Below are 24,047 nucleotides of genomic sequence, written 5' to 3'. Positions count from 1 at the left end.
TCAGTGAACTTGTAAGATTTGGTTTCAGCTGGGTGCGGTGGCTCATACCTATAACCCCAGGACTTTGGGACACTAAGGCTGGCAGATCACTTGAACCCAGGAGTTCGAGACCAGCCTGACAAACGTGGCAAAACCCCATATCTACAAAAAAATAGAAAAATTAGTTGGGTGTGGTGGCACAAGCCTTTGGCCCCAGCTACCCAGGAGGCTGAAGTGGGAGGACCGCTTGAGCCCAGGAGGTCGAGGTTACAGTGAGCCAGGATTGTGCCACTGCACTCCAGCCTGGGTGACACAGTGAGACACTGTCTCAAAAAAAAAAAAAAAAAAAAAGTACAGTCACTTTGGGGGCCCAGTGCCAAATAGGTTCTTGATAATTGTTTCTTTTTCTGCTTACTCTCTTTGAACATGTAGCTGTAAGTTTTCTGTTCTTTTTGAGTTATTATAGCCGTTGGGTTATGTTTTGCACAGACTTCTAGATTGTCCTGAAATACTAAAGAACAGATATGTTTTAGCCTCCTCACATTGCAGAATGTTATACAATAAAGGAGAATACGGTCAATTTGGAAAATTACATAGATCATAATGTGTATCTTTAGGAATTTTCTTAGAAAATGTGATTTTAATACACTAAAACTATTTAGTTTTAAGTAATAAAGTAAATATTAAATTAATATTTTTACCCCTTCCTTTCCCAGCTATTAGAACTTAACTTATTGAGAATATCATTTTAAATAGTATTTCTTTGCAAATGTTATACTGCAAGTGTTATATAATTATCTTTCAGGCTGCAAATTTTTTGAAGGGGGCTTATTAGACGTTATTTCTGGTCTGTAGCACAGCGGCTGTTTGCAGTGACTGACTTTCTGATCCTTTTTGCGTAGAATTTGTTTACTGTGTTAAAGTTGTTTGTAGTCATGTGAATTTACTGAGACAGTTATATGGTCAAATGTGTATTTTGCAGGGGGATGTCAGACTTTACACATTTGCTGATTAGTTAGGAATATTGCGTCTGCTGGTCAGTGGTTCCTGCTGATTTAAAAACAAAAGGTGCATCTGTAGACAGTGCTTAGATTGTATAAATTCAGTTGCATTAGCATCTGACACTGCAGGAGAGCAAATTATATCTTGAACAAATAATTGTAAAGAATACAGCTGTTTGTGATATCTTTATTATGAAGGTGCTGTTTTATTTCCACCCACAGTTTGAGTAAGATTTAATTTCCCGCCTAACCACATCGCTTTTCTTTTCTAGTGAGATTTTGTCTTTGTAGGCTGAATGGTTTTTAGTTTTATATTTTAACGAAGAAGATTGTCAGCATTAGGAATTCCTTTAATTTCATTTGCTTTCAGCAAACATTGGAATTATTGTTAAACTCTCAAAACTATCATTCAATGAATGATATCTAATTGATCAGTTCTAAAAACATTTTATTAGTATTGATGCTATTCCAATGATTGCATCTTTAGCTTTCCTTGTTTAAGTATTTTTTAGGTAGCGTCACTTGGACTCAGGAAACTAGAGTGCATTTTTCCATTAATAAAGAAGTGGTTGTTCTCTGATCTGATTGTTTGGATTGTGTGAATTGGAGAGTAATGTTTTTTTAGCATGACACTTTGAGAACTGCTACTTGGTTAGGATACTTTTGTTCCAAGGTCTCTTTGAGTCAGTTCCTATTAAAAGTGAAATGTGACAACCTATATAACAATGAGAATATTTGAACAATACCATACTTGTATTATTATTGTATGGCTTTGAGGAAAACCTCATACTGTGTCTAATTGAATTTATTATGCTTAATGAATTTTTTGAACCAAAGAGTACCTTTTTTGTTTACTTGACCATTGAGTTTAAGTATATATAAAATATGCTATAAAATATGTAGAATGCTGAAAATTTGCAGCCTGAAAGATAATTATACAGCAGCTGCAGTATAACATTTGCAAAGAAATGCTGTTAAAAATGATATTCTCAATAAGTTAGGTTCTAATAGGTGGCTGGATGAAGAAGGGGTAAAAATATTAAATTAACATTTGCTTTTATTAAGAGTTCCTGTGAATTTTTATAATAGAATTGATCACAGTGAATTTATTTGGTAAATTATTAATGTCCGTGTTACATACCCTCTTAAGAATACCTTATAGTGTCATATTCAGAAACATATTATTAACTTAAAATGGTGTTCTTTTTCAAGAGAACAAAGAATTCAAATTTAGCTGCTTGATACTAGTTACATTATGTAAATTATTATGGTAAATGTAACATTATGTAAAAGTCTGTAAGTAGTTATACAGGATTTATATCAGTGAAATAATTTTGGTTAGCTTATGCAAGAATATCACAATCAAATTTAGTGATGATTGCAGTAGTATCAGTTAGGCATTTCTCTTCTTAATGCTGTAACTATTGAGATAAGCATCTTCCTAAGTGGCCCTTTTCTAAATCTAAGCTTTGGAAAGGAGTGGAAAACTGATGTGAGATTGTGAATTTTGAGGGCTAGGTAAAAAGTTTGTCTGTGTGTCTGCACGAAACTCTCTTAAAACTTGGTATCTTATGAATATTAAAAAAGCTGTTAGAAATGTCTGTTTTACTTTTGCCTAATTTTTGTTACTTATTAGACAATCCAGTATCTGTTTGGATTCTTTGTGCTTTTCTGTTGGATAATTGTGAATGCAGATCTTTTTTTTTTTGGGTGTAAGTAAAGCTGACTCAGTATATTCTGGTATGTTCTGTCCTACCAAATGTCATTAGTTACGACTTGTCATATTTAAGTATTAAATAGTACACCTTTTCCCTAATTTTTTTTTTTTTTAAATGAGAAGGGCTTTGCCAGCTGCCCTTAGGAATTAGGAATAAAAAGGTTATCACCAGGCAGTTCCTCTATTTGAGAGAGAATTTACTGGTCATTTGGAAAAAAAAAAAAGTCCTACTCACAGCCTTGATAAAAATAAATCACAACTAGATTAAAGCTGTACATTAAAAAACAGAAGTTCATAGAAAATGTGAAAATATTTTTAGAAGTCTTAGGTAGGAAAGGATTTCTTGACTAAGATGTAAAAAAGCACAAACAAAGCCAGATGCAGTGGCTCACACCTGTAATCCCACATTTTGGGAGGCTGAGACAGGAAGATTGCTTGAGTTCAGGAGTTCGAGACCAGCCCGGACAACATAGTGAGATCCCTGTCTCTACAGAAAACCAAAAAATTAGCTAAGACCACAGGTGCATGTGGTGGCATGCACCTGTCGTCCCAGCTACTGGAGAGGCTAAGGTGGGAGGATCCCTTGAGTCTGGAGGTTGAGGCTACAGTGAGCCATGATCATGCCACTGCCCTCCAGCCTGGAAGATAGAATGAGACCCTTTCCAAAAACCACAAAGAAACATCACAAACCATGATGAAAAAGACTTGACTCTTTATTTGAGTACACCAAAATTTGAAACTTTGGTATGGCAAAAAAAAACTATTAACAAAATAAAAAGACAATTATTAGACTGAAAATTTTTGCAAGGCTTAGGATCCAGAATACATAAGGTACTTGAAAGAAAGAAATTTTTTAGATAGGCAAAAAATATTAGATGAAGTAATAAAATAATAAATCCAAGTAGTTAAGAGTCATATAAAAAGATTATGATTCTATCACTAAAATGAAGGAAATATAAATTAAAATCCTGAGAGAGTATTTTATACCTGAGAGTGGCAGAAAATGTCAAAAATCAACTAGTACCAGTATTAATAAGAATGTGGAAGGGCAAAAACTCTTATGTGCTTTGATAATATATAGTGAAGTGGAAGGTGCTCATGTTCTAGCAACCACTGATTCCGCTCACTGTATATTGCAGTGAAATTCTCATTTGTGTACAAAATGTCATATCAAGAATGTTCGCCGGGCGCGGTGGCTAACGCTTGTAATCCCAGCACCTTGGGAGGTTGAGGCGGGCGGATCACGAGATCAGGAGATCGAGATCACGGTGAAACCCCGTCTCTACTAAAAATACAAAAAAAAATTAGCCGAGCGTGGTGGCGGGCGCCTGTAGTCCCAGCTACTCGGAGAGGCTGAGGCAGGAGAATGGCCTGAACCCGGGAGGCGGAGCTTGCAAGGAGCCGAGATTGCGCCACTGCACTCCAGCCTGGGCGACAGAGTGAGACTCTGTCTCAAAAAAAAAAAAAGAATGTTCATAGCACCTTTTTTTTTTTGTAACTGAAAAATCCTTAAAACCTAAATGATCAACAGGGAAAAAATGGATAAATTATGACTTATTAATATAGAATAAAGAATTATATAGCCGAATAGAAGAATTTTATAGCAATTAAAAGGAATGGATCCAATCTGCTTGAAGCAACACGAGTAATTCTCAAAAACATAATTTTGAATTAGAAAAACAGGCTAAAAGTACTATCTGCAAAATATCAGATATATAAATGTTAAAAACACAAAACAACTCTATTTTATCATGGGTGCATTTATATATATTAAAAGTACAACAGTATGGATGGAAAGACTGCATGCCAACCTTAAAAAATGGTTACTTCTGGAAAGGGAAGGAGGAGGATAATGGGATAAGGGGTGGAAGGTGGTGCTTTAGCTATACCATATAGCGTTGACGTGTAGTAGACTATATCATTCTAAGCTTGTTAAGTACACTCTATGATATTCACATAATGACAACATTGCCTAATGATGCATTTCTCAGGGGGCATTCTCATTGTTAAGTGACACATCACTGTATTTCAGAGGTCCAATTACAAATTATTAAAAAGGGCAACTTTCCATGTCATTTATAGTTCTAAATCACTTTATTTTAAAAATATATTGATGGATGTTTGGCAAAGAGGCAAACCCACAAATCTTTTTTATTTTTATTTTTGAGATGGAGTCTCGCACTGTCGCCCAGGCTGGAATGCAGTGGTGCGATCTCTGCTCACTGCAAGCTCTGCCTTCCAGGTTCACGCCATTCTCCTGCCTCAGCCTCCCGTGTAGCTAGGACTACAGGTGCCCGCCACCACGCCTGGCCAATTTTTTGCATGTTTAGTAGAGACGGGGTTTCACCATGTTAGCCAGGATGGTCTTGATATTCTGACCTCGTGATCTGCCCGCCTCGGCCTCCCAAAGTGCTGGGATTACAGGTGTGAGCGACCATGCCCGGCTGTGGATGCTTTCTTGTAAGTGAAATTGGTGGATTATAAGGCATGGAAATTTAAAATTCATTATATTTGTGCTGCAGAAAATGGTACCAAATTGCTTTACATCCAACCATACTCTTAGTTATCAATTATAGGAGACTGCTTATTTCTCCAGATCCTTCAGTCTCCAGATGTTTCCCACACTTCTAACCTTTGTCAGTCTTATGGGGAAAAATGACATGAGTTATGAGATTATACAACTTGAGCACCTATTTGCATCCCTTTTTTGGCATCTTTCAAGATGGTAAAGTGTTGGATCTGGCGTTCCATCATTTTGAGAAATGTGCTCAACTTTGGAGGCTGTGAGTAGGAGAGAGCAGATTGAATGCATAACAGGGTCTAGTCCAGGCTTCAAGCAAGATGGATGAAAAGGTTCAGGGATTTGGCCGGGCGTGGTGGTTTACGCCTATAATCCCAGCACTTTGGGAGGCCGAGGTGGGCGGATCACCTGAGGTCAGGAGATCAAGACCAGCCTGACCAACATGGTGAAAGCCTGTCTCTATTAGAAGTACAAAAATTAGCCGGGCGTGGTGGTAGGTGCCTATAATCCTAGCTACTTGGGAGGCTGAGGCAGGAGAATCGCTTGAACCTGGGCGGTGGAGGTTGCAGTGAGCCAAGATTGCACCATTGCACTCCAGCCTGGGGGACAAGCGTGAGACTTCATCTCAAAAAAAAAAAAAAAAAAAAAAAAGATTCAGGGATTTAAGTTCAAATTGAAATGTTGGCTTCCTAGGTAATTCTAGATCAAGTTTGTCCAACCCATGGCCTGGGGCTGTATGTGGCCCAGGATGACTTTCAATGTGGCTTAACACAAATTTGTAAACTTTCTTAAAATATTAAGAGGTTTTTTTTTCTTTAGCTTATCAGCTTTCGTTAGTATGTTTTTTTGTTTTTTTTTTTTTGGTAGAGACATGGTTTTCACCATGTTGCTCAGGTTGGTCTCGATCTCTTGAGCTCAAGCGATCCTCCCTCCTCGGCCTCCCAAAGTGCTGGGATTACAGGTGTAAGCCACCATTCCTGGCCTTTTCTTTCTCTTTAAAAACTATGTTTGTGTACGTGCCTTCCCCAACACCCCACATTTCCTGCGTGCTCTGCTTCCCAAACCCTGGCATCTCACCTGTCAGTCAGCATGGATGCAGAGTTCAGAGGCAAGAGACAGCCTGAGGAGTTCCACCCAGAAAAGAGTTGCCTTGTGACATGAAAGAGAGACATGATGGCCAACACCATGAGGCCAAAACATGAGATGATGGAGGAAATGCAAATTGAGGAGGAGAGATCTTTTAAGGTAGAATTACCCCAGGCCAGTAATCTTTGTTATTCCATATAGGTTTTATTGGTCCTCGAAAAGGAAGTCTTTACAGAAATGCAGATTTTACATTAATAACAAGAGGGAGGAAACCCCTCCAGATAATGAAGTGAAAATCGTGAAGCAAAGTCAGGCAGAGAGGGCAAAAGGAGCCTTTAAAATTCTCATTGTTGGCCAGACCGGTGGCTCATGCCTATAATCCCAGCACTTTGGGAGGCCGAGGTAGGCGGATCACTTGGTCAAGTTCAGGAGTTCGAGACCAGCCTGGCCAACATGGTGAAACTCTGTCTCTAGTAAAAATACAGAACTCAGCTGGGCGGGGCAGTGTATGCCTGTAATCCCAGCTACTCTGGAGGCTGAGGCACGAGAATTGCTGGAACTCAGGAGGTGGAGGTTGCAGTGATCCGAGATCATGCCACTGCACTACAGCCTGGGTGACAGAGCAAGACTCGTCTCAAGACCAGAAAAAAAGAAAAAATTCTCATTGTCATCTGAGGTCTGTAGGTCTAGTTGAGGACAATTATCAGGCTAATTACTTCTTACTGGGAAATGCTTATTTCAGTGTTCAGACTTCCTAAATTCTTAATTTAAGAAGGCATAAATAGAATGACATTTAAGTAGCCACTGCTGCTTAAATTTAGAATTTTTCTCCATTGAAAGAACTTTAATAATTGTTTTCTTTCTTTTGTGAGAGGCTTGTTAACTCTACAGAGTGGCCACACAAAAAACCAGAAAGAAGTACTTTTCCTCAGGGCCATTTTCCTTTATAGGATACTTATAGGCATTGATGTTTTACCAAAGCAATGAGTTGTCTCAGGCTTTTAGATCATAGAATGATAGAATTTTAGAGTCAAGAAAACTCAGTAAACATTTTTAGTTTATATGTGAGAGAATTCAGGTTCAGAGATGTATTTAAAATCAGATAGTGGCAGAATCTAGGTCTGCTGATTCCAGTCCAACATTTTAAGATTCATGCCAAATCTTTTAAATATTATAATGGCTATTGTGATTTTCTGAAAGCTTACTAAAAATGATTGTGTGCTATGAGTCTAATATTGTTCTAGGCATAGCAGATAGGAAGATAAATTAAGTACTCGGAGGAACATGCCGGGGGGCGTGCATCAGTCATGGTCCAGCTGAAGATAATAGAAACAGTCGTGCCATTCCTTCTAGGTTTGTATCAGAAAAATGGGTTCCTCCTGTTGCCTCCTGTCTCCACACGTCCCTGAGCTTTCAAGTCTCACTAGGTGGATCTGACTGGCAGAACCTAAATCATACCCAGGATCTTAGTTGCAGGGGCTTTTTGGAAAATAGTTTGTAGCTTTCCAGCTTCTGTGATACTGGAGGGCCCATAGAATGCTGTGAGAGGGATAGAGTGAGCCAGTCTGCAGAATGCTTAGGGTTAACACATAGGAGGGGCACTGAACCTGCCAATGTGGGGTTGTTGGCTTGAGAGCTTTCACTGGGAAGTATTGTAGAACCTGAGCTGAGACTAGAAGGATGGAGTTGAAGATGTCTCACCTTGCTAGTTTTTTATCAAGTCTGTATAACAATAATTCTCAAAGTGTAGTCCCCCAGACCAGTAGCGTTAACATCACCTGGGAACTTCTTAGAAATGCAAATTAGGCAGGGGGATTGCTTGATCTCAGGTGTTTGAGACCAGCCTGGGCAACACGGCAAAACCCTGCCTCTACAAAAAAATACAAATATTAGTCAGGCATGGTGGCATTTGCCTGTAGGTCCAGCTACTTGGGAGGCTTAGGCGGGAGGATCGCTTGAGCCCAGGAGTTTGAGGCTGCAGTGAACCATGATCCTGCCACTGCATTCCAGCTTGGGTGACAGAGTGAGACTGTCTTAAAAAAAAAAAAAAAAAAAAAAAGCAAATTATTGGATACTATTTTAGACTTACTGAAACAGAAACTGATCAAGCCCATCAGGTAACTTTGATGCATGCTAAAGGCTGATAACCTCTGCCATGTAAGCGTAATGATTAAGATTATAGGTTTTTTGGTGTTTTTTGTTTGTTTGTTTTTTGTTGGAGATGAAGTTTTGCTCTTGTCACCTAGGCTGGGGTGCAATGGCATGATCTCAGCTCGCTGCAACCTCTACCCCCCGAGTTCAAGCAATTCTCCTGCCTCAGCCTCCTGAGTAGCTGGGATTACAGGTGCCCACCACCACACCGGGCTAATTTTTGTATTTTTAGTAGAGACGTGGTTTCACCATGTTGGGCAGGCTGGTCTCGAACTCCTGACCTCAAGGGATCCTCCCGCCTCGGCCTCCCAAAGTGCTGGGATTACAGGTGTGAGCTACTGTGCCCGGCCAAGAGTATAGGTTTTAAAGTTAAATCTGAGTTTGAATCTTAGCTTTTGCATTTACCATTGGTGTGATTATGAGCCAGGAATTTCATCTCTCCTGATCTTCTGGGGATAACAATACTTACCTTGTAGAGCTGTAGAGTTGTGAAGCTTAAGTGGCATGACATGGACTATGCTTATACCAGTGTGTGACACAGAGTAGGCATTCCATGAAGTCTTTTGAAGGAGAGTTGGCTGGAGTGCCCCTGAATTAATCTACCCCAGGAAATTTAATAAGGGCAATTCAGATAGAATTCAATTCAGCAAGCATGTGTGGAAGGCAGCCTACTCTGTGCTGTGCACTGTTCTTGAAGTCTGTGGTGCCTTTATCTGTGGGAAGAGCACAGATGGTAAGGAGACATGGGTTCTAGTCATTGGAGTGGCTTATTTTACTTACTGGGGAGACAAGTACTTAAATGAAAGAATTAACAGTCGAAGATAGGAAGTGATTAGGTGCATAATCAGGTGCTTAGTCATTTATTTAATGCTGCCAAAGTAGCGAATATTACAGAAGCTTAGGGAGGAGACCAGTCAATTGTGGGCTGACGTAGTCAGGGATGGATTCCTGGAAGAGGCAGATGGGGACATTATAAACTGTTGTAATGTAAATCTGATTTCCCAGGAACATATTTATTTGCAAAGTTCATTTAAAAAATTATGAATCTTATTAAAAATATAGAAAATTCAGAATGTAAGGCCAAAAAAATCACCAATAATCCTACAACTCACTCATGGCTAGATATTTTGATGAGTTAACTTTTAGTCTGGATTTAAAACATTAAAAAATGATAATTGCTATTACAGTATGATAAATCTTTGTATTTTGAGTTAATTCTTCATAATGCAATGATGTATTTCCACATGTTGTGATGTAAATATTGCATCACTTGAACTTATTAACACTTTCAATTTTTGCAATGATGCTTGAAAAAATTTTTAAAAAGTACCTACATTTCAGACTATTTCCTTCAGATAGATTTTGAGGTGTGGAATTACTAGGGTGCAGAGTGAGGACATTGATAATGCTTTTGGTACATGTTGCCAAAAGAGGTATTTGAGAAGAAAGGGTATTACTCCCTTTATTCCTTCATTCCTTCTTTTTTCATTCAGTATTTATATGCTAGGCCTTTTTCCAGGTGCTGGGGATATAGTAGTGAACAAAATAAGCAAAGATCCTTGCCTTTATAAAGTGTATAATTTAGGAGGGGAAAACAGATAATAAGTACAGGTTAAGCATTCCTAATCTGAAAATCCAAAATGCTCCAAAATCGGAAACTTTCTGAGTGCTGATGTGATGTCACAAGTTACTCTGAACATGTTATTTTTTCACTCTATTAACAGTATGTCAGGGCTGGGCACGGTGGTGCACGCCTGTAATCCCAGCCCTTTGGGAGACCAAGGCGGGCAGATCACCTGAGATCAGGAGTTCGAGACCAACCTGGCCAACATGGTGAAACCCCGTCTCTACTAAAAATACAAATATTAACTGGGCATAGTGGTGGGCACCTGTAATCCCAGCTACTCGGGAGGCTGAGGCGGGAGAATCGCTTGAACCCAGGAGGCAGAGGTTGCAGTGAGCCAAGATCACGCCACTGCACTCCAGCCTCGGTGACAGAGCGAGACTCCGTCTCAATAAAACAACAAACAAACAGTATGTTGGCCGGGCATGGTGGCCATAATCCCAGCACTTTAGGAGGCTGAGGCGGGCGGATCCCTTGAGGTCAGGAGTTCGAGACCAGCCTGCCCAACATGGCGAAACCCCGTCTCTACTAAAAATACAAAAATTAGCGAGGCATGGTGGCAGTTGCTTGTAATCCCAGCTACTTGGGAGGCTGAGGCAGGAGAGTCGCTTGAACCTGGAAGGTGGAGGTTGCAGTGAGGAGAGATAGTGCCACTGCACTCCAGCCTGGGTGAGAGAGCGAGACTCCATCTGAAAACAAAAAACAACCCCCCAAAACCAGTATGTCATATTTTTTACTGTTAGGTACTTATATGTAAATAGGTACAAGAAAATAATTGCTTATTGGTATCATATAAATTCACAGTTGGGAATGATGGTGATGCCAAACCACAGATTGTCCACATGGATGGCTAAGACAGTGACATCTTTGCTTTCTGATGGTTAATTGTACAAACTTTGTTTCATGCACAAAATTATTAAAATAATATATAGGATGGTGCAGTGGCTCCCACCTGTAATCCCAGTGCTTTCAGAGGCCCAGGTGGGCAGATCACTTGAGGTCAGGAGTTCGAGACCAGCCTGGCCAACACGGTGAAACCCCGACTCCAATAATAATTCAAAAATTAGCTGGGCATGGTGGCGGGCACCTGTAATCCCAACTACTCGGGAGGCTAAGGCAGGATAATCGCTTGAACCCAGGAGGCAGAGGTTGCGGTGAGCTGAGATCACGCCATTACAGTCCAACTTGGGTGACAGAGTGAGACTCTGTCTCAAAAAAAAAAAAAAAAAATTGTATAAATTGCCTTCAGGCTATGTGTATATGGTATATATGAAATATAAATTTTGCATTTAGACTTGGGGCCCATCCTCAAGATATCTCATTATGTATATGAAATATTACAAAATCTGAAAAAACACTTCTAGTTCCAAGCATTTTGAAAAAGAGAAGATACTCTACCTGTATATAGTATGTTGCATGATAAAATGCACTAAAGAGAAACATAACCCAGGAAAATGGAATGAGGAATGTTGGGGATAGGAAAATTATAAATTTAAATAAGGTGATTAGGGAAGGCCACATTGGGAAACTAGCTTGTGAATAAAATCTGATAGCACATGCCTTATTCCTTGATATTTTATCAGACAGAGTGAATTGTGAGGGTATAGGCCATGAAGTGGAAGCATGGCATGCATGTTTGAGAAGCAGCAAGCAGACCAGCAAGGTGGGAACAAAGCTAGGAGAGGAGAGTTAGGAAGTGAGTACAGAGGTTTGCTGGTGAAGGGAGGACGTTGTAGAGGAGGCCTTGTATTGAGTTTTACAGGATTCCTCTAGATGCTATTTGAGAGCAGACTACAGGAAATTGGAACCAGAAGCAGGAAAACCTGTTTGGAGGCTATTGGTAGTTAATCCAGGTGGAAAATGATGGTGGCTTAAATCAGGGTGGTAGTGGTGGAGATGGAGTGAAATGGTCAGAATTTGAATATATTTTGAAGATTTAGTTGGCAGGAGTGGCTGATACATTGGCTCTGGGATGTGAGAGAAAGATCAGGAGTTCCGTTTTGGATATGTTAAATTTGAGATGTCAAGTGGAGATGTTGAGTAGACAGTTAGATAAATGAGTCTGGAATTGGAAGAGATAGGAGCTGGAGAAATAAATTTAAAATTGATAGTGCATATTTGAAGTGATGGAACTGAAAGAGGACCAGCAAAGGAAAGAAAGTCAAGTCCAAGGACTGAGTTCTGGGGCTTTTCAATAGGGAAAGATCAGCAAGGAGCCTGCAGAAGCCAGTGAGGCAGGAGAGCGGGATGCTCTGGAAGCCACCTGAAGAAAGAAAGTGACTCTAGGAGTGTATTAGTCCGTTTTCATGCTGCTATAAAGACATACCTGAGACTGGGCAATTTACAAAAGAAAGAGGTTTATGAGGTTAATGAGACTTACAGTTCCACATGCCTGGGGAGGCCTCACAATCATGGTAGAAGGCAAGGAGGAACAAGTCACTTATTACATGGATGGCAGCAGGAAAAGACAGAGCTTGTGCATGGAAATTCCCATTTTTAAAACCATCAGATCTCATGAGACTCATTCACTATCACGAGAACAGCGCAGGAAAGACCCACCCTTATAATTCAGTCACCTTCCGCGGCCTTCCTACCATAACATGTGGGAATTGTGGGAGTTACAATTCAAGATGAGATTTGGGTGGGGGCACAGCCAAACCGTATCAAGGAAGAAGCAATCATGGGTGTGAAATGGTGCTTGTAGATCAAGACTAAAGATTGATAATTGATGTTAGCAGTAAAAGAAGGTCATTGGTGTGGCTGTTGGTATGTGAGTAGTTTCGGAGAAGCGGTGAGGTGAAAGCTTGGTTGTCATGGGTCCAAGAGAGTAGGAGGCGACAAAGTGGTGACTGTGGGTTATAGACACTGTTTCAAAGAATATAGCTACAAAGAAAAGGAGAGAAATGGGGTGGTAGCTGTTGGAAAGTGGGCTTGACCTTTAAAAAAAAATCTGTAGAAATAACAGCCTGTTTCTATGCTGATGGGAAAGATCCTATAGAGAGGTAAAATGAATAAAACAGGAGGATTGGTGGAGCTCTGTCTGAGTTGGCAAGAGGGGATGGGGTCCTCTTTCACAAGTGGACAAAGGACCTTTGCAAGGAGCACATGTAATAAGGCAAAGGCAGAGTCTGTGGGGCAGAGGTGGTGGGAGAATAGAGGTGGTGGTGGGGCTTGTGGGAGTTCTCTTCTGATTCCTCTATTTTCTCAGGGAAGTGGCAAGTAAGGGAATCAGTGGCAATTGAGGTTGGAGAAGGTTTGAGGTTTGAGGGAAGAGGAGAAAGTATAAAATAGTCACCAAGGAGACAGAGAAAGAGAAAGTGAATGAATGAAGGAAAATGTGGTATAATTACTGAGTTGCATTAAAGCTCACTTACAGTTACTAACCACAGATTTAAGGTGAGATTAATCAGCATAGCTGTGTGTTTTTGTCCAGCCACATACCTTAAACTATAAGGTGTCAGGAGTTTCCAAGTATACATGGAACAGCTATGAAAATGGACCCCCTGTTAGCTATATGGGTGCAGGTGGATAGTTGGATTTAACAAGGACTGGAGTTTGCCAAGAGAGGATGACAAAGAGGCACAAGGCAGATGAGAATATGTATAAAGGAACAGTTATAACAATAGGATTTAAGGTATGTAAGGAGAATCGTGTAGACCTGAGGTGGACAAAAGGCAGTGAAAAGGGCTGAGTCTGGTGGCTCACGCCTGTAACCCCGGCACTTTGGGAGGCTGAGGTGGGCGGATCACCTGAGGTTGGGAGTTAGAGACCAGCCTGAACAACATAGAGAAACCCCGACTCTACTAAACATACAAAATTAGCCGGGCGTGGTGGCGCATGCCTGTAATCCCAGCTACTTGGGAGGCTGAGGCAGGAGAATCGCTTGAACCTGGGAGGCGGAGGTTGCAGTGAGCCTAGATCGCTCCATTGAACTCCAGCCTGGGCAACAAGCGTGAAACTCTGTTTCAAAAAAAAGAAAAAAAGGCAGTGAAAAGATGGATAGAGTATATGCCCCTGTGGAAGAGAAGAAGGATGAGTGCTACAGGGGTTGAATGGAAAGAGAGAAGGTGGATCATGGTTGGAGACTGAGATGCTTGAAATTTGCGATTACTAAGGGAATTTCAATTATTGGTAGTGGTAGAGTTTACAGTGTGACCGTAGGAGTAGAGGGTGAGATTGTTGAGGGGAGTGGCCTAGGAATCAAGAGTTATAGGGATTTGGAAGGATCATCTGTGTGAATAGTAAAATCGGGAAGATTGTGGTGGGAGTGGTGTTAGAGTGAGTGGCAATGCAGTATGATCCCCAAGAGTCAAGGATGAGGAATAACCCTGGAATTAGTAGGTGACAACAAAGCAGAATGGTGGTGGTGGTGTTGGTGGTGGTAGGGAGGAGGGCATGGTCTGGTGACCAGAGGTTAAAATCTAGGGTTTTGGAGAGTAAGGAAGGTGAATGGCCTGTAAGTGGCTCTAATGAACAGAGGCCGTCTATCCCACTTCCAGGGCAGTGGGAGGAGAGGTAGGGAAGAAACATCCAACTCTTGAAAGGACCCCAGAGGAAGTGAGCATTCGGTTGCAGTAAGAAGGTAAGGATGTAAAGGGAGCTTAGAAGAGGTTGCAAGTTTTGCTTCTGGCTGACCAGGAGTGCCAAAAGCAAGTTAGTTTTGTGAGTTGGGGAGCCATGGACGTGAGTGTGCCAGTTTTGCTGTAACTGTGGCAACCTCATTAAAAATTCAGTGTACTTTTGATGGAGGACATAGTTCTTTGTCTTTTGAATTTTTAAAAAGTGTTAGTATGATTGACTTAATTCATATAAGAATATACAATTGGCCACATTGATGAGTGATGCCTAAGTGCATCTTTTAAAAGATTTGGATAGTGGGAAGATGAGAAAGGTGAATAGAACATGTCAAGTTTTGTGGGAAAGTTAAATGATTAAGCTGGCCAGGTTTAGGGATTTATATTTAAGACATAGAGATGAAATTGTCTGGGTTGGTCTTAATGTCTGCACTAAGGATTGTAGGCTGTTATGATAGCTTTACTACATAAAGGTCTTAAAACATTAAAAATGGTAAAGGTCCTCAAAAATTAATGTAGAATTATTATATGATCCAGTAATTTGGATATGTATGCAAAAGAAGTGAATAGACCTGAGTAGACATTTGCACGTGCATGTTCATAGCAGTGTTATTCACGATAGCCAAAAGGTGGAAATAACCCATGTGTCCATTGATGGAATAATAAGCAATGTGGTATCTACATACAATGGAATGTTACTCATCTGTGAAAAGGAAGGAAATTGTGACACATGCAACATCATGAATGAACCCTGAAGACATTATGCTAAGTGATTCCACTTATATCACATAACTAGAGTATTCAAATTCATAGAGACAGAAAGTAGATTGGTGGTTGCCAGGGGCTGGGAGAAGGGGATAATGAAGAGTTGGTGTTTAATGGGTTCAAGGTTTCAGTTGGGGAAGATGAGAAATTTCTGGAGATGGATAGTGGTGATTGTGGCACAACAATGTGAATGTACTTAATGTCACCACATGGTACTTAAAGACGGTCAAAATAGTAAATTGTATGTATATTTTACTACAACAACAAAAGTCTCAAAGGACATAGGCACTGCTTCTCTAATGGTACAGATAAAGGCTAGGCAGCGGTAGCTTGTTCCCTGGAAGCAGGGTGGAGTGGGGAAGACAGGATTTTGGTATAAGGAAGGCTCTGTTTGATGGGCATGTGCTTCCCCTCCAGAGATGTCCGCATTGTCTCTCCCGTATGAATGGGAACTCCAGCATTGGGGTTCTCATTGTGGTTTAGAACACACAATGAGAACACGTTTTCTTAAGTAGGAAGACATTTTCTCCGTGTTCTTATTTACTCTATTTGTTTAGCAATTTTTTTCATAGATGAGATAAGGATAACTCTAGCCTTCAAAATTATTCTAAGTTTTTAATATGAATTCATCTTTTAAATATTGTATTTACTAGTTGAATAGAGTGCTAGTTACTTTGGAGTCATTTTATTTATATCCTGAACTTGGCAGAGGACTATAAATAAAGAAATTGGAAAGCTCTCATTCATAATCTGCTAAGGCCTGTTTCATGAAAACATGTTGTAGTTATTTGTCCAGATGTATTCTTATTGTTGAGTCACAGTAATGACTAGAAGACAGATCAACAGGAGGATGTAAATAAATAAAGCCAAAAAGAAAAGCCAGTGTTGGATTCTTTGGAGCCTGATGGATTCAGGCTGAATCCCAGCTCTGTTACTTAACTCTGAATTTGTTCATTGTGAGCCTCACTCTTCTTATTTATTAAATAAAGAGCTTCTACTTACCTGGAAGAGTCATTTTGATTAAATAGGATAAAAATTAAGCCACCTATGGCAATGGTTGGTATACCTAAGCATTCAATAAGAGGTAGCTGGTAGTATTATAATTGTTACTGCAAAAATGTTTACTGGGACTCTTCCTGAAACCCAGTATGCAAACTTAGAAAGCAAAAGAATTAGCAGAAGGGTCCTTCAATTTATACAGATTCACCTCAGGGTTTCTGTAAATCTGAGAGAGTCCCTCGTGTATTTGATGTTTACAGATCATTAGCAAAACAGATGCCAGGAGGCAAATAAACTGTAGCTTAAAGATTTTGGAACTACTGACAATGTAGAGAAAATCAGTTTCTGATAAAGTTATAGTGTTTCTAAGTAAGCAGTAGAAGGCAATGGGAAAATTTTAATTGGGTTTATAAAAGTTTATTTCAGGAACACATGTATTTCCAATTTGAGGCACACCTATACATCTGTAGTCATCGAATTTATAGTGCTTGCTTATTTCTCCATTGGGGTTAATAATATAACAACAACTAATATTTATTGTGTGCTTACGACATGCCAGTGTGATCTTTAGGAAGTTTGTAGCATTCAAAGGCTTGTTTTCATTTGGATGTTTGGAAATTGGCCTTTTATCCACTTGCAGACACAGGGTGTTTAATGAGTTTATTTTGTTCTATTAATTCTATTTCACTCCAAATATTTGTTCGGTATTTATAACAGTTAAGACATTTTGTAGGAGGCAAAGTTAAGTAAGACATGGAACTTGGCCTCACAACAGACCTATTCACTATATTGTATACGCTTCAGAAGTGGGCGTGCGGTGTCATGGGATGAGCCCTGATCTAGTCCTGGACTCTACCCCTGGCTCTACTACTTCTTCATGGAACCTTTTTCTGCCCCCTTAGGACAAGGCCAGATGCCCCTGTGCTGATTGATTCCTAGTATCACACTTACCAAACCCCATGGTACCTGCTTGTTTAATTCTCTGTGTTCTCCATTAGGGCTAGACTGTAAACTCCTGGAGGGTGAGGACTGTGGCTTATTTATCAACAGGGCCAGCCACAGCAGAGCATTTGTTCCACGAGTGACTACTAATTTTCTGACTTTGGACAAGTGATAACCTATTGCTTTCTTTAACTATGATAAAATTGATTTGATAGTCTCTATAGTGTAGCTTTGTCAGAAAGGTAAAATCAGAAAACTTCTCTAAAATGCCTGTCACAGTGCCTGGCCAATAGTGGGTGTTCCATCAATAGTTTTTTATATTTGAATAAATAAGTTATCTCTTTTCACTAAATTTGACAGATACGATACATCTATTTATGAAGACCATATGGAGTGATGTCATATTTGTAATACATAAAGGGCACAGCTGTCGTTTAGGCAAAGTATAAAGTAATTATTCATATTGGCATAAAAATGTGACACTTCAGGTTACTCATTCAAAAAAGTGGGATAAAATGAATCCTAACTCGTAGAGAAATTACATGGAAGCCTGAGATTATAATCATAAAAAAACTCATCTATAATTATCTGTCAATTTGATAGATTTAAGGAATTGTTTCCAATAATTTTGAAGTAATTTTTAAAAATTCCAAATATTTAAATTTAAGTAATAATGAAAGTTGAAAACTAAGATATTCAGTAGAGAAAAAGGTAAATGTGAGTGAACATATCCTTTTGATTTTTTTTTTTTTTTTTTTGCCTCCAGCACACCCTACCCTTCCTTTTGCATTTTAAAGCTCCCTTTGGAATTTCACTTATGTTTGATTTTTGGATTCACATAACATAAATTTGGTTAAGGATCAGACTTATATTCCTTTTGTAGATGAAGTTATAAAAAATTTTTCAAACTATCAGTAAGCAGTGGCATTTGCTGGTTAAAATCCTTCCATATTCTCCAGAAAGAAAGATGAAACTCCCTAGATTTTACTGTATAATGTCAATGGACTTATTATTTGTACAACAGCTGATGCATTTAGGACTTGTTGATTCACTTAATTGGTAACTGTACTACATTCATAACTTCAACAACTGAAAACAATAGGTCAGTGTCTGCTGTTTATGCGTAAATAGTCACATTGGAGCAGGATATGTCTGAAAGGCAGAATATGTTAGTCTGAGGAGGAATCTGGCATGTGAATGGCTCCATTGCTTGCCATACTGAGGTGGGTTTTTGCTGTCTTTCCTTGAATAATGTTATTTGTGTTTTTATTATGGGTGTTGATGGTTAACTTCCTATGTTATCAGGCTGGCTGCTGTGAAATTGCATTTGATTGTATTTTAAATGCCAGTGTTGGGGGAAAATGCTAGACTAGACTCATGGTTAAAAATTGGGATGATTTAAAGTTTTTATGTCTTACAGCCTTCATGTGCTAAAGCAAAAAGTTACACCTAGAATAGATTTTTTTTAAGTAACAAATTTCATTTGTACATGGAATCCAAATAAATGTTCATTTATAGTCCTTCCAAATGATTTTTTCTCTAATTTATGAATTAGACGTCTTTCAAATTTTAGAGTCAAATCTGCATTTTAGAATCAGTATTTTTTGAAAAGAGTAATTTTTAATTAAAAAAGTTTAAAAGGAAAAACAACCTAAACCTTTTTGTTTCATTGTCAAAAAAAGGAAAACATGCTGGTGATTTTTAAACTCTGTAAGACATTTCAAACATTCTTTTCAAAAATATATTATTTGTAACAAGTAAATTTTAATAAACAATATAATTTACTAGAATAATTGTGTTTAGTTATTACAAAATGCTAACCTAATGAGTCAGGTATTTTACAATGTAAAATAAATGAAGCTGAGTTTTTGTAGCTTTAGTAAGTTTACTAGTGTCCTTGAAATGCTATATTTAATGCAGTCCAGTTTGCAGTCATCTTATCAAGAAACTTTAGTTTTGCATAATACAAAAAAATTTTCTTCTTGAGGATTAAAAGAAAGCTTATTTCTGGGTGTATTTTGGGGAAAATTTGAGCTTGTTCTCAAACTATACAACTTCTTAGACTATTTTCTGAAAGTCTACATTTTTAGTGTATAAAATTTGGAAATATCATTAGTGAAAGAGCAGTGTAGTGGACTGTTACCCTGTTTGCAGCATATTCCCGTCTTCTCATCTGGAAAATTAAATCTGATTACAGCTTGAATTAACATTTATGGTTGTGGGGAGAGGAAGATAGTATCTCAAACTCCATGAAATTGAACAATGAGATTATATGGTTTATAGCTAATGTTAAAGTCCTGCTTCTTAAAGGGCAGATTTTGTAATTGTAAGCTTTAAATATGTTCAATATTTTGTTTCTTATTGACTGAAATATCCTAGAGATAATGATTGGGTAAATTCAGCGGGCATTAAATGTAATGTTTTCTGCCTTGAATACCTAACATGTTAAAAGTGAAAGCAGTGTAGATTCTCGTGTTAACTGCTACATTTGCAGTTTCTCTTGAATTTCCTAAAAGAGGTCCTATTATAGGAGATAGTGGCGTTTGGTTAGTATGCAGTTGTTACGTGTTTTGTACAAAGTGAAGTCGGTGTATTTTTTAATCAGTTTAAAAATATGTCATGCCTTGACTCTTTAAATGAAGTCATTTGTATGACAGAGGGAAAAAGGAAAATAATTTGGTAAGGTGTGTGTGTGTGTGTGTGTACACATACGAGTTACCAATGTACAAATGAGCCCTCATACATAACCACAGCACTTTTATGAATTATTTTGCATTTCTGTTGTAAAAGATCTGTCTACCACGTTTTCTAGGAACTTTAAGCCTAAGGCAGAACTCAGGGTTTTTGGAGCCTGTGTAAAATAATTTATAGCACCTTTCCAGTAAGTCTTGCCCACACTCTTATTCTATTAATTAAACATGATGTGGCAATCTGGTATATCTTAAAGATTTAAAAGTATGTATAGTAGGAGACTGGAAAACATAGACTGTTGAGATGGAAGAAGATTAGCCTTTCTTAAAAGAAAAAAATGTTAGCCATGTTTGTTTGGGAGATCAGTTTTTTCCTGCTGTGAAGACATAGCTTTTTAAGCATGGTCATGTTCTGTGCCTGAGTGAGATTGTGCTTTTGGGAGTCCTATACTGTGAAATGTGTGTGTTTAAATATGGAAATGCTTCTTGTGGCCTTCAGTGGAAGTGATGCACACGTTTCTGTGGGGACAGCCTCTTTGATGGCCATGGTGCTGTGACATCACAATGACATGATAAGAAACCTTGTCTGAGAGCCACCTGCCTCTTTGGTTAAGAGATGCATGGATTCTATTAGAGTGTACATATTATTAGCAAGATATTTTAAATACAATATTTTTTTCTGTTGAAAAGTATTTTCCTGGGAGTTGATGACATTGATTTTTAAGTTTGTGAGTTATCTATTGCCTAAAGTAGGAGAAAGTTATTGAGAGAAAAGGATAAGGAAAGAAGGGTGTGCTGTGTACCACTAGATTCTTAATTTTCTGTCAGCAGGACAATTCTTGGGTAAAAGCTTGACATACGCTGATTATTCTTACTGCCAATCGCCTAAGCAAATTTCTTTCTTCCATGGTAGTACTTTCTTTCTTCCATGGTAGTGCTCTTCCCTGCAGATTTGTGTGTTGAAAGTTAGCTGTTTGGTGACACTGCATTTGATGGTGAACTTACGAATGTGAGAAGGTGTTTTGGAACATTAGCAATTATAGCATTGAATGGTGGATAAAGAAATAGATATATAAATATTAGACCGATGCACAGTTTTCCAGTGTATGTTATTTTCCATATAAAGATATAGAACATTTCATAAAATGTTCCCAGACCATTTAAAACTCAAAGAAATGCAGCTGACGCAATGAAATACATAGAGTACTTGTAAAAACATACAGACACGCAAGTGGATTGCTGCCAGACAGAAAATTTAAAGGCGGTTTGCTTAACTGCAGGGTGCTAGGTTTTGTACATGTGCCATGCTGAAACTGTTAGTAAGGCGGGTGTTGTGTTGCTTGAGAAAAGCAGATTGTATTTGGACCTTTTTAACTCAGATGTTTCCAATGTCGATATTTTGGTGACATTATGGCATTGCGATTGACTCAATGTGAAAAAAGATTTCAGCCTCCCGTGTTAGACATTTTAAGAAAATTCAAATAAATTATTTGCAGTTTTTGTGTTAATCTTTCCAAAATGGCTTTCGTAGTTTTATGAACTATCAGACTGAATCTTTGAGCTAATTGAATGGAACTTTATAGGTTGACTTGGTTTTAAAAAGCATTGCTTTTCTTTCTTTCTTTTTAAAAATGTATTATATTGCTTTGGTGAATGTTAAAGACCTATGAAGTTTGTTTTTTGTAAATGTTACTGGCCTTAATGAAAAGAAACCAAAAGTTGGATGCTGGAATCATAGTAACTAATAATGCATGTATTATCTTGGAACGTTATTCTGTTAAAACCTGGTAATTTCATTTTAGAAAGTCTTAGGACAATTGAAGGAATCTAATTGATGGCATTTATGTTGCTTTCCATTGAGGCAGTATTTGGAATAATACAGTTTGAATGGCCTCCTTCTTGGCATTCCATGGTCATCTTTATCTTCAGTGTGTTAAGATAGGTTGATTTTTTTTCTTTTCATTGATTTTCCCATGCTTTTTTCAATGCTATGTTGTATATATTAATCAAAAATATTTTTTAAACGAGTTTATTATGGTTTCTTATTAATATAATTGACTGAAAAGATTTAAGAACCATCTGCCACCTATGAATAAGAATGATATTTTTAAAAATTGAAGAATATACTACAAATTTTGGTTTCGGACATATAGTCTTTCACAAAATGGTGATAGAAAAGTAGCTTTGGTTTTGTTTTCATGGGTATTTTGTAGTTCCCAAGAAGCACAAATTACTGCAAGAAAGAGGGCGTGATAGTAACGATTGGCATGAGAGTAATTTTTGTATGAAGTTTGGTAGTTGAAGAATAAGTGTTAAACCACATGTCAATTGGAAGAAAAAGAATAAGCCTTAGATGATTTAGTGGCTTTCCCAACCTCTGTTTTATTATGTCCCTCAGTGGCTTAGAGCTACGTTTTTTGGGTCTCTGGACCAAATTTTAAGTTACTTATGTATGTTTTAGGAATTATAGCCACTGCCCTCTTTTTTAGGCCCCTTGTTCCTCTTTGTTCACCCCCTTTTCCCCTCACTGTACGCTGGTAGAGGATTCTTGGGCAACAGGCTGCCCCTTTGTCTCCTGCTGGAGAATTCTCTTCCGCTGGCCTAGTCCTTTTCCTGCCACACTCTTGGTGCCCACTGGCCTCCTCTCTCACGAGGGCTGAGTCCTTGAGCAGTTTCAGTCCTTCGGGCCAAAGACAGGTCAAGTGAAGAAACTGCTGCCTATCAGGGAAGCCCTGAATTGGTACTGCAGGGTTATTACTCCAGAGTTCTCTAGTTGGTCAGACACATCATTGATTCCTTCCCAGTAGTTGAAGATGAGGGTGAAGAAAGAAATTGATTCCCAGCTTTTAAGTCAACCAAAATACACGTCAAGAGTTGAAATCGCTTGCAGATAGTTTCAACTTTTTTGCACCACTCGTTTTGAAAAGCTCTACTTTTGCCGTAACCTTTTGAATATTCCTGCTTTTGTTGTTAGTCTTGGGTTTTAAAAAATAATACACATTGGTTTTAATGACTTGAAAACCGATATTTCTAGGATCCTAGTAGTTTGTGAATAGACCCTTAGTTTTTTCCCTTCTTGATTATTCACTGAAGAAATGGACTGCAGTGAACTTTTACATGGATTCATTTTCACAAGGATGTAAATTAGTCTTTTAGTGTGGTGTTTAAAGGTAGCCATGGGTAGCATATATTGTGATCACTGTTAGATGGGAGACCCTCAAATCTATGATTTTCCATAAGCCTTTGAATTGATACATGATTTCTCAAATAGATATTATTCTGACCTCTGATCACTTCCCTTAACATGTCTCAAAGGAATCAAATCTTTTCCTTATTAGAAATGATTGAATGTTTTCCTAATCGATAGTAAATGGAATGCTAATAGCTTTTAGTTTGTTCACTTCTGTATTGACTTACAGAAGATGGCATTGGATCATCTTGCTTATGATTTAAGAATAAAGTGATCCCTTTAGTAACTCCATTTTGAATAGGTGGTCATAAAAGGTATTTTCCGCCATGTATTTGTATAGTTTCTGAGCAAGTTTAATTATGTCAGCTGGAACATAATTTTTTCATGATATTTTGTTTACACTGACAAGCCAAAAGCGTTGGTCCTCTTTTGAAGAAAACTTCCATCCAGTTTTATCTGCGTTTTCATAAGAGTGTATAAGCATTTTGAGAAGGATATATTTCATTTATTAAAGTGATGAGTTTTGCATTTATTCCTTGAAAGAATTCTCCCACTCCCCCTTTCTCCCCAGTCTGAAACCAGTGCTTAAGGTGGTTTATCAAGCCCACATCTGTAACTATGCAAAGGAGGCTTCTGATTAGAGAAGAAAAGTCAAGCAGGTTTAAGACTCATTTTCTCTGGAAAAATATATTGAGGGCAATTTGCAGCTGGCAAGATTTTTGCATTAGGTAATAGTCTAAAGTTAACAGTAGCATCAGGTCTTTAAAATTTTTCTTTTTTATATTTCTGGAGGAGGTAATGGGAGTGC

The 24,047-nt window shown here is 38.5% G+C and overlaps 1 protein-coding gene across 9 annotated transcripts in view; it reads left to right on the top strand.

Moving 5' to 3' along the window:
- DENND1A (DENN domain containing 1A) overlaps window positions 1–24,047 on the top strand; it is a 551,140-nt gene that overhangs the window by 115,269 nt on the left and 411,824 nt on the right. The gene's annotated exons all lie outside the window — the stretch shown is intronic.

This window comes from Hylobates moloch, unplaced genomic scaffold, assembly GCF_009828535.3.
Source record: "Hylobates moloch isolate HMO894 unplaced genomic scaffold, HMol_V3 SCAFFOLD_10, whole genome shotgun sequence".
Classification (NCBI taxonomy): Eukaryota; Metazoa; Chordata; class Mammalia; order Primates; family Hylobatidae; genus Hylobates; species Hylobates moloch.
Note: the sequence above shows the minus strand (reverse complement) of the source record. Positions and strands in the feature narration are given on the sequence as shown.